Here is an 11,965-nt window from a genome sequence, read left to right on the forward strand (position 1 = left end):
TCTTTCTTTCTTTCTTTCTTTCTTTCTTTCTTTCTTTCTTTCTTTCTTTTTTTCAAGATTTTATTTATTTATTTGACAGAGAGAGATATAGCGAGAGGGAACACAAGCAGGGGGAGTGGGAGAGGGAGAAGCAGGCTTCCCGCAGAGCAGGGAGCCCGATGCAGGGCTCAATCCCAGGACCCTGGGATCAGGACCTGAGCCGAAGGCAGACGACACTCAACGACTGAGCCCCCCGGGCGCCCCCAGGAACAGGCGCACGCGATATACACTGCTCTGTATCTTCCTATTTATTTCTATTTAGCAATGCAGCTAGGAGATTATTCCTTATCAATCCCTAAATACTCTCTCCCTTTTTTAAAAAGATGCCGCGGAGATTTCTGCTGTAGGGCCGTGCTGTAATTTATCTGACCAGTCTCCTCTCCTGACTGTTGAGGCTGTTTCTGATCGGAAGCTCCGACAAGTCGGCCTCGTGAATCTCTGGTGTTTGTGTTGCATTTACCACGCAGGCCCCTCTGAGATGGCATATGTCACGTGGGTCAAGGAGGATGGGAGCAGAGTTTATGGCTTGCCCTCCCCCAGCCCGCAAGGCATATATTACCACTGGAGTTGGCTCCATAGGGCCGTTGTGCCAGGACAATCCGGCCATGGAGGTACAGCCCAGAAAAATGCATCCAGACAGCAGCTCAGCGGAGCACTGAGATCTGGTAGCCACAGCAGCAATGAAAATACCCTGTGAGCCTCCCCAAATATGCCTGGCCCAGTATGCCACGGTCATCTTTTGCAGCAGGACCTTCAGGCCCAGGGACTGGGCTGGTTCTGGAACTTGGGCAGCTGGAGGCGCGGCCTATCACTCAGGGTGATGTGGGCCCACAGACAGGGAGGGAGGGAACAGGATGGGGTCCTTCCGAGACTACCAACCTATGGCTGTTTCTCTTAGGAAGGGACCTGAGCGCCTTAAATCAGTTCAGTTCTCGGGGTGCCTGGGTGGCTCAGTCGGTTAGGCGGCTGCCTTGGGCTCAGGTCATGACCTTAGGGTCCTGGGATTGAGCCCCACGTTGGGCTTTCTGCTCGGTGGGGAGCCTGCTTCTCCCTCTCCCTCTACTGCTCCCCCTGTTTGTGCTTGTGTTCTCTCTCTCTCTCTGTCAAATAAAAAAAAAAAATCAGTTCAGTTCTCATATTCTCTTGCCTGAGGTGAAAGCTTTTGGGGAGGCTTTTTGAAAAGCCAACAGCTGAATGTCTGCGTCTGCCAGGCTTTGTTCCAAGACGCCTGGCTTGTCTGTCAGCCCTGGGTGAGCCCCTCTGTGATTTCCCTTCCAAAAGAGACACCAACCCTGGGACGCCTCCCCCGCCCCCCGCAAATACACTCCGCCAGGACAGATGAGAAACCTTTTCTTATCTTGAGGCCATTGTCCCAGCCCTCTTCTCAACAAAAATTAGTGACAAATAGAAAGCCATTCATTGATTCCCTGCCACCACCACATTTTTATCATGAAAATTCTGAAACATACAGAAAACTTGAGAGAATTTTGCAGGGAACTCCCATCTATTCACCCCTTAGATTCTACAACGAATATTTTGCTAGATTTGCTTTCCTTTCTAAGACACTCTTCCATCTCTCCAGGCCACCGATGCTTGAGGTTTTTTTTAAAAGCCTGGCCTAAAAATTCGATTCATTTGTTTTTAAAACTTCAGAACAGGAAGCTTAACGCCTTGTTTAGCTAACACAGAATAATTTTGTTCCATTCCAAATTAGGCTGCGAGGAAGGAAGAGAGAAAGGAGGTGAGAAGAAAAGGAAGAGGGGAAGACAAAGAGGGGGTGAGAGAGTCGAGAAAGGGGACCAGGGGGTGCGGGCGTGAAGACAGAGGAAAGGTCCTGGGGTCGCAAATGAGCATGGGGCAGGTCACTGGCATGGCTCATCGAGAGCCCGGGTATAGAGGGTCAGCAACCAGTAAGCAGCTGTTACTGGTAAGGACGCTGCTGGCCTCCCTCTGCCGCAGTGGGGACCGCCACATGCAGGTGTCCCAGGACGGTGGAGCATGCGGTCATCGTTCCTCGCAGTCTTCCTGGCCCATGGGGCTCCAGCCCCGCAGACACCTGTAAAATGGAGCAAAGCCGGGACCTGGAGAACCAGACACCAGCTGTGAGTCCCAGTCCTGTTGTGACCACCCACACGCCAGCCCTCGGACAGTTAGTTATTCAACCTCTCTCAGCTACTGTATTCTCATCCGGGAAATGAGCCCATGAGGAATAGATTCCTCGTGGGGTTGGTGGGCAGGTACACTGCATGCTTTATCTTGTTCCGTCCTTGTAACGGCTCTAGGAGCTGGACGTTATCACGGGCCTCATTTTAGAAATGTGGGAACTGAAACGTGGGGTGGTGAAGTCACTTCTGCAGGTGGTGCAGCTGGTCATGGTGGAGCCAGGCCAGATGCCCCATTGCTGTGCTGTTCTCAGCACTGTGCCTGGTGCTAACCTTTTCGGCATGACTACACAGGCTTGCCACGGCGGGTTCTTGCAAGGTCAAGGTGGGACAACCCACGTGAAAGAGCTAATACCTACCAGGTCCTTAAAAGCGCTTGCTGAATGACTTAACACATGTTGGCGAGCTCAACAAATATTTGTTATGTTCTTCAGCTGCATTCTCTAATTGTTAATTCCATAGACGCTTCCCTCTGATCAGGATAACCAAGGGGGGGACAGGAAATCTCCCTCATCCTATATTATACAAATGTCAGGTTTAACAAACAAATTACAAGGGAGCTGATTTTCTTTGTGTCCTGACCTCATTTATATTAAGCAACATTGAACCTATTATATTTTTTTTGCCTGTGATCATACAACGGCGAAGCAGATGATAAATGTCAGGATCTAGGGCAAGCCCTTCCTTCTGCCTGTTCCAGCCCAGTCCTGGACTTCTCTACTGTGCCAAGGGCAATCCAACACCCAGGGCTGTCCCAGGAGAACAGAGCTGGGAGCCTCTTCACTTTCCTTGCCTTCGATAAGGCCTCTCCACGGACTGGTTGCTGTGCCATGTTTTGTGTGGTGGTTTTCCACTTTTTGTGATGTATTTCCCTTTCAAAACTTATAAAATAACAACCCTATGAATTTATCTCTAAATGCAACGAAGAAGATACATAGAATAAAGCAAGATCATATATGGAAAAGTACTTTCAAACTTTCTTTAAAATTTCTGTACAAATGCAAGGTTTTAAAAACCGGCTTAATAGCCAAAAGGTGGAAGCAACCCAACTGGCCATTAGCAGATGAAGGGATAAACGTGTACATACAATCGAATATTATTCAGCCTTGAAAAGGAAGGGAATTCTGACATACGCTACAACATAGATGAATTTTGAGGACATTATGCTAAGGGAAATAAGTAAGTGTCAAAAGGACAAATATTATATGACTGCATTTATGTGAGGTACCAGAGTAGTCAAATCAATGGATTCAGAGGGTAATATGGTGGCTGTCAGGGGCCGGGGAGGGGAAGAAGGGAATGGAGAGTTACTGTTTCATGAGTACCGGGTGTCAGCTCTGCAAGATGTTCTGAAGATGGATGATGGTGTTGAGTGCACCGAACTGTACCTTTAAAAATGGTTAAGATGGGAATGTTATGTGTATTCTTCCCCTATTAAAAATAAGTTCATTTGTTTCATGATGGTGGGTTTTTTTTTAATTTTATTTAAATTCAATTAGCCAACATATGATGGTGGTTTTGTCTAATGTTTGCCTTAGCCAGTTAAGAGGACACTGTATTTTCCCCTTTTAATAAGATCCAGAGACCAGAGCTAGGAAAGAGGCCCACCATGACGAGGACAAAGTGCAGGGCTTGAGGCCAGAAGTTAGGGCCCTTAGACTACCTGGGGTCCAAAGGTGAGTCCAAGTGCTCCCTGACTGCCCCTCCCAGGAGTGAGAGGACACAGTAGTTTTGGGGACTAAGTGAATGATGCCCACCTGAGGAGTCTTAGGACTGAAGGGGGTTCGCATGACAGAGGGCCCCCGGGAGGGTTTGGGACCACAGCCCTATCCTCTGTGAAACCAGGTGCTTGACACCACATGAGAGCCTACCTCTTGGCTCCTCCTAGCTCTAACGAACTGTCAACACCAACAAATACCTCAGCCCATACACCTTTGCTTGTAGACAGGACCCCATTAAGCCAGTCCCCCAATTCCAAGGGATATGCGATGTTTTGAGAGAGAGCAGAAAATCTCCAGTTAAGTGTTTACAATTCGCCTCCGTACGTGTAAACACTCCACTGTGTTACCATTCCTCCTCCTCTCTCTCTCTCTCTCTTTGCGTGTGTGATGATGATTTAAAATATCAGCAAGTCCCTACAGTCTCATTTTTGTATCACAGAACACTACGTCTCCTTTCAGCTTTTCATTCCCAGGAAAAACTAATCCAGTTGGTTGTTTGTTTTTTTTTTTAAAGATTTTATTTATTTATTTGAGAGAGAGAATGAGATAGAGAGCATGAGAGGGGGGAGGGTCAGAGAGAGAGGCAGACTCCCTGCCGAGCAGGGAGCCCGACGTGGGACTCGATTCCGGGACTCCAGGATCATGACCTGAGCCGAAGGCAGTCACTCAACCGACTGAGCCACACAGGCGCCCTCCAGTTGGTTGTTTTTGTGTTTTTTTTTTTCCTTTTTTCTCCAAAGGCCAAGCCTTTTAGCATGTCGTTATGACCGGTTGTAATTTCCATTCCTGTGTGTTCAGGATTGATGTAAAGGAGTTAAAAGCTTTTCCATGCCCTTCATTACCTCTTTCCCAGAGGTGAAATTTAACTTAATGTTACAGCAACAGTTCTGCAGGTCCCGTCCCACATGCTGATGTCCCCTTCACGCATCCACACCGGCGAGCGGACCGAACCACAGCTAACAGCTGTCCTCTTCCCCGACTGCTGATGATGTTCCTGTGCAGCCTGGAAAGGGGAGGTCCTAGCCTGGCTCCTTCCATCCACAGCGGCGCAGCCTCAAGCCTCCTTCACCTGTACAATGGGAATAAAAGGGGGCTTTGGAATTGTAGAGAAGGGGAAATGAGGTGACATCTTGAAATGTCAGCTCCCCACCTCTCTCTGGAGCTCTTCCCCTTCTGTCCTTCTTTATTCTCTTTGAAATGAGAATTTCTTCCAGGTCTGTCTCTTTCCTTTTATTTTTTCTCTCTCTCCTTGTCTTTCTTTCTTGCTCTTACCCAGGGAAATACTGCAGAGACCAGAATAAACAGAGCACACCGTCCCCCACCCCTCAATGATAAGGCATTTGTTTTATTTTTTATTTTTTTCCCCCGGGCCACCTTTCCTGATTTCGGGTCGCAGCCTGGCCATTGGCATTGGTCATTTGTCAATTGGTGCACTGATATCTACATACATGGGCTACTGTCACCAGCATCTCAATCTTTCTTCTTGAGTTTAATAACATTTTCCAATTTCCTACCATCTAGCCTAACTGCATCCCAGCAAATCTGTGGGTCTCCTTCATTAAGGAATTTTGCAGCAAAGTCCCTTCAACCAGCTGGGAGAAGTTTGCTCGCTCCCCCACCCCCCCACTCCCCACCCCCCCACCCCCCCACCCCCGGCTTTGTACTTTGTACCGAATAGCAGCTGTACCTTCTGGAACAGTCCTGAACTGTCTTATGCTATACAGCGCAGAGAATGCACTTTCTCATAATCTGAAGTTGCTGGCAGAGCAGAAAGAAACAAAAAACAAAAGCTGCATTTCAGGAACTTCATTTAGTGAAATATACTTCCTTTTGGTAGTACGCCAGCTAATTTCTTCAGCAGGCAATGATATTTTGAAAGTAAATGACTTTGGGGAGAGGGAGGGAGTCAGTGAAGGGAATCAATAAACCAAATCAGGTGCCACTTTCAAGTGATGTTGTCCATTCATTCATGAAACTGTAGAAGAGAGCTAAATTCAGTGGTGAATGCAATGTATTACCTTAGCAACTTTGTTCCCTGTTTCTCATATAAAAGAGAATAAAAAAAAGCCCCCCAAACCCACCTATGTTTGATGATAAAGGAATTGTTGTAGATTACAAATGTCTTACAAAGTATATTAAAATATTAAAACAAATCTAATCTCTTATGAATGCACAAAATAGCCCTTATATTAAAAATTTTAAATTTTATAATAATTAAAACCTTGAAATTATCGCTATGTTTCCTTACTTGATATCGAGGGGTCTTTAAATTAATTTATTAAGATTACAAGTAGATGCATAGGAATTAAAAGGTCATTTGGCTTTTCCCTATATAGTTTCATCGAAGAATTCATCAATTATCTTGTTTCTTCCTCATTCAGGATTAGCAAACTATGATATAAACAATAAGTGATATGCTTTACAATACACAAGTCATGTCCATCGACAGATGAATGGATAAAGAAGATGTGGTATATACACACAATGGAATATTATGCAGCCATCAAAAGGAATGAGATCTTGCCATTTGCAACGACGTGGATGGAACTGGAGGGTATTATGTTGAGCGAAATAAGTCAAACAGAGAAAGACATGTATCATATGATCTCACTGATATGAGGAATTCTTAATCTCAGGAAACGAACTGAGGGTTGCTGGAGTGGGGGGTGGGGTGGGAGGGATGGGGTGACTGGGTGATAGACACTGGGGAGGGTATGTGCTCTGGTAAGCACTGTGAATTGTGCAAGACTGTTGAATCTCAGATCTGTACCTCTGAAACAAATAATGCAATATATGTTAAAAAAAAAAGAAGAAGAAGGTAGCGGGAGGGGAAGAATGAACGGGGGGAAATCGGAGGGGTAGACAAACCATGAGAGACGATGGACTCTGAAAAACAAACTGAGGGTTCTAGAGGGGAGGGGGGTGGGAGGATGGGTTAGCCTAGTGGTGGGTATTGAGGAGGGCACATTCTGCATGGAGCACTGGGTGTTATGCACAAACAATGAATCATGGAACTCTACATCTAAAACTAATGATGTAATGTATGGGGATTAACATAAGAATAAAAAAAAATGGGATTAAAAAAAAAATACCCAAGTCAGCATGAAAGCAGTACACAGAACTATTGATTTTAACATTTATTTTAACTAACTTCTTTTTTTTTTTTTTTTTTAAAGATTTTATTTATTTATTTGAGAGAGAATGAGATAGAGAGAGCACATGAGAGGGGGGAGGGTCAGAGGGAGAAGCAGACTCCCCGCCGAGCAGGGAGCCCGATGCGGGACTCGATCCTGGGACTCCAGGATCACAACCTGAGCCGAAGGCAGTCGCCTAACCAACTGAGCCACCCAGGCGCCCCTATTTTAACTAACTTCTATCTGAGCACCAAATTACATTATTTTCTATTCAACAAATATTTTCGTACACCCACTATGTGCTAGCATTGCATGTGCGCAAAGGGAGAATACAAAGAAATATAAAACAGTCCCTTCCCTTGAAGAACAGTCCACATTCAAGAAGACAAGTCACCTATGAAATGACTCGAAAACACTATGAGAAATAAGATTTATGTATCACGCACTTTCAAAACATTAACAAAATCATGAACATGTTTTTTTTTTTTTTTTCATGAACATGTTTTAAAAATTCAGGAGGGTACAAGAGCACTAGGAAATGCAATTCTCCCTCCCCCCCTCCCCCAGCCCTTTTCCCAAAGGCCATCTCTGTTGTGCCTTCCTTGTGTAGATTTCCAGTGATGATATAAGCAGATGCAAGCACATACATAAGCTTACGTATCATCACCTGCGTCACTAATTCCGTTACACAAATTTCTACCCACATTTTATTTTTTATTTATTTATTTTTTTTAAAGATTTTATTTATTTATTTGAGAGAGAGAATGAGAGACAGAGAGCATGAGAGGGAGGAGGGTCAGAGGGAGAAGCAGACTCCCCGCCGAGCAGGGAGCCCGATGCGGGACTCGATCCCGGGACTCCAGGATCATGACCTGCGCCGAAGGTAGCCGCTTAACCAACTGAGCCACCCAGGTGCCCCTCTACCCACATTTTAAAAGAAGATTAATCTAGAACAACTAGCCATTGCTTAGCAAACTCAGGGAATGATCACATAGTAGGTACTCAAGAATTATTTGGATAGCTAAATGAAAAAACCATTCCTCTCTGGTAGGACATTTCAATATCTTTCTTTTTTTTTTTAAATAATTTTTTAAAAATTTATTATTTGAGACAGAGAGATACAGAGCGAGAGAGAGAGCAGGAGCAGTGGGGAGGGGCAGAGGAAGAGGGAGAAGCAGACTCCCCACTGAGCGGGGAGCCCGATGTGGGGCTCCATCCCAGGACCTGGAGATCATGAGCCGAGCCAGATGCTAAACCTTCTGAGCCACCCAGGCGCCCCAGGACATTTCAGTTGCTTACCATTTGAAATAATGCCGTGTGAAACATTTTTGTGATCCAACCTTTCTTTGGGTAGATTTTCAGAAGGTGAATTACTAGATCAAGTTCCTTAGGTATTACCAAATTGTGTTCTGATAGCTATTTACTCCAATCAGCACCATCATTTCATTTTTTTTTCCATTTTTGCTAATTTGGTAGATGGAAAATGCAATCTCATTGTTGCTTCAGTTTACATTTCTTTGAATTAGTGAGGTTGGACATTTTTCCAGACGTTGGTGGGTCATTGATATAACCTGTTTGGTTTTTTTTAAGATTTTATTTATTTATTTGACAGAGAGAGACACAGCGAGAGAGGGAACACAAGCAGAGGGAGTGGGAGAGGGAGAAGCAGACCTCCCGCTGATCAGGGAGCCCGATGTGGGGCTTGATCCCAGGACCCTGGGATCACGACCTGAGCCAAAGGCAGACGCCCAACGACTGAGCCACCCAGGCGCCCTGATATAACCTGTTTTTGAGAATTTTCTGGTAGGCTCCTTTGCATATTTAACTATTGGGGTTTTTCTTCCTGAATCTTATGAGCTCTTTAAATATTAAAACTATTAATTCTGTTCCTCATTATTAATGAATAGTTCCCCTCATCTAGTGTTTGCCTTTTGAGTTTTGATTTAACTAGCTTATTTTTGGCCCAGAAGATGTACATTTTTATCTGTTCACTGCTATCCATCTAGTCATTCATAATTCATTTCATTACCTTTGAGGCTAGAATAACCTACTTATTGCATCCTTTCAAGAACTGTGTAGAGACAGAAGGGAAGTCCACCTTATGTTTATGCCTGTCAACAGGGGAGTTTTCTAAGCATTTATTAGTACAGGTAGGTTGAAAATTCATTTTCTCTTTGGGTCTGATGTATGTGGATTTAAGAAAACATCTTAGACATCCTTTTTGGAAGGACTTTGCCTTATTGGTGCAACTTCCAGGTGGGAAGCTAATCATGTGGAGTTGTGAAGTGCCATTATCTTTCTTCTCTCTTTCTCTACTACCCGGAGCAAAAAACTGCTAATGACTTCGTTTCTAGCCTGTCAATGTGTTCATCTCAAATCCTTTATTCAAACAATTCTTCCTGTTCTCTTGGCCACCATTAAAAGTAAATCTGAACAGGGGCGCCTGGGTGGCTCAGTTGGTTAAGCGGCTGCCTTTGGCTCCGGTCATGATCCCAGCATCCTGGGATTGAGTCCCACATCGGGCTCCTTGCTCAGCAGGGAGCCTGCTTCTCCCTCTCTCTCCTTCTGCTTGTGCTCTCTTTGTCAAATAAATAAAATCTTAAAAAAAAAATAAATCTGAACATATCAATCAGTTCTTCAGAGAAACAGAACCAACAGGACACACATGCATCATCATCATCGTCATCATCATCATCATCTCTCTATCTAGAGAGATTTAATATAAGGAATTGCCTGACATGACTGGTTGGGGGTGGTTAGTGAGTCTGAAATCCAGGCAGGATTTCCATGTTACAGTCTTGAGGCAGAATTCCTTCTTTGGGAAACCTCAGTTTTTGCTCTTAAGAGCTTCAATGGATTTGAGGAGGCATTATTGACAGTAATCTTTATTACTTAAAGTCTACTGATTGTAAGTGTTAATTACATCTACAAAACTCCTTCACAGCAACATCTGGGCTAGTGTTTGACCAAACAACTGGGCGCCATATCCTAGCTGAGCTGACACATGAAATTAACCTTCATACTGATCTTCCCATTGGATTGATTTCTTTCTCAGTCCATGCTTTTATGACCCTATAAGCTAATTTGTGAGTGTGCAGTCTACTACTAGGTTCTATTAAACATTTTAGAAGATCTTGATAGTATTCATTTGTGAAACCAATCATTGCCAGTATGTTTCTATGGCTGGTTCACGGCTTATACAAATGCACTGCTCCAAAGTTGGATTGAATTGAATCCCATTCTAGGAATTAGGAACACACTCTGTATGGCTTTGACAATATGGTTATTGGAGAGTTTCAGATCTAATGGGACGTATGATAAGAGGACCCGTGGAATGTGCGGTTATGTACCCATTGTCTGGGGGTGGTATGGAGGCTTGGGCTAAAACACCAGCTCTGCATCTTAATAGCTTGAGGGAACAAGGCAAGACCTGGGAAAGGGAGGCTGGAGGCATTGGTTGGCTGGGGTGCCACCAATTCAGAGGAAGAATATGGAGCCAGATGTGACTGCCCTCAGTGGCGACCACTCAGGTACCGGGAGGGTGAGAGGTGGGAGCTATGCTATCTTGGTAAGGGGAGTGGAACCATGTGCATAGTCGCCGCCAAGCTGGTAATGGAGAGTAGCTTATGTACAAGGATTGCAGTTGAGTGAGACAAAGGACTCTTTACCACCAGCCCTGGTGGTGCGGTAGGGGGATCCCGCTTACAGGTGCTTGTGTGAGCAGAAGAAGTGAAGCTGGGCCTGCTTCTCTCTCAGGCTATTTAATAGGACGGGCCAGTCCTTGGTCTCCTGGAGACACAATCCTGGGAGTAAGAACAGTCACAAGCACCCTCCTAAGAAATGAAGAATCTGAGGCTCAGAGTGTGTAGGTCTCTTGCACAATGCCATGTGGCTATCTGGTAAGATAAATGTATTCATATGTATTATTGGTTGAATTGCATCCATCCCCCCTAAATTCATGTGTCAAAATCTTACCCTCTGGTATCTTAGAATGAGGCCTTATTCGGAGATGGGTCATTGCAGATGTCATTAATTAAGATGAGGTCCTCCTGAAGGAGGGTGGGCCACTAATCCAATATGACTGCTGTTCTTATAAAAAGAGAAAACTGGGACACAGGCATTGCACGCAGGGAGAGCATTACATGAAGATGATGCAGAGATTGGACGATGCTTCCATAAGCTAAGAAACAGCAAAGATTGCCAGCAACCACCAGAAGCCAGGGGAGAGGCATGGAACAGATTTTTCTAACAATCCTCAAAAAGAGCCAACCCCACCAACATCTTTTTCATGAAATTCAAAACTGTAACAGAATAAATTTCTGTTGTTAAAAGCCATTCTGTTGGTGGCAGTTTGTTATAGCAGCCTGAGGAAACTAATAGGACATGAAAGCATCTATTACTCTTTTTGTTTGTTTTTAATGAAAAAAAAAATCTTGGAAATTGATTCTATTTCTTACTTTAAGTGAGAACAGGTTTTGCTTAGCAAATACATAAACAGAAGTTCTTATAATTTAACAAAAATGGTGGCATGAAAATTTGGACACCGAGTATGTATTTATCCTGTAAGGAAACCAAAAGATTTCTCAATGAGATAATTTGAAGGTGTACAGTATTTTCCATTTATCCATTCACCAGGTGGAGATGTTTACACAATCCCCACAGAAACTTTGAGAATCACTGAGTTAGAATCACAATCCAGGATTATTCAGAAGTTTCAGAGACTTCCTCTGTAAGGGGAGTAGAAACCCAACATTCCCCCTCAGACTAAATTATATTTGATTTTATTTTCATGAGCATTTTTCAATAACAGCAATTTTAAAACTTATACTAAAATTTCATTTGAATGAACTGAGAGGTTGGTTTCTTTTACTGAAGTATAGTTGACATACAATATTATATTGGTTTCAGA

The sequence above is a fragment of the Mirounga angustirostris genome, unplaced genomic scaffold (assembly GCF_029215605.1).
Source record: "Mirounga angustirostris isolate CCGP_5_RB_7025 unplaced genomic scaffold, mMirAng1.0.hap1 SCAF_9, whole genome shotgun sequence".
NCBI lineage: Eukaryota > Metazoa > Chordata > Mammalia > Carnivora > Phocidae > Mirounga > Mirounga angustirostris.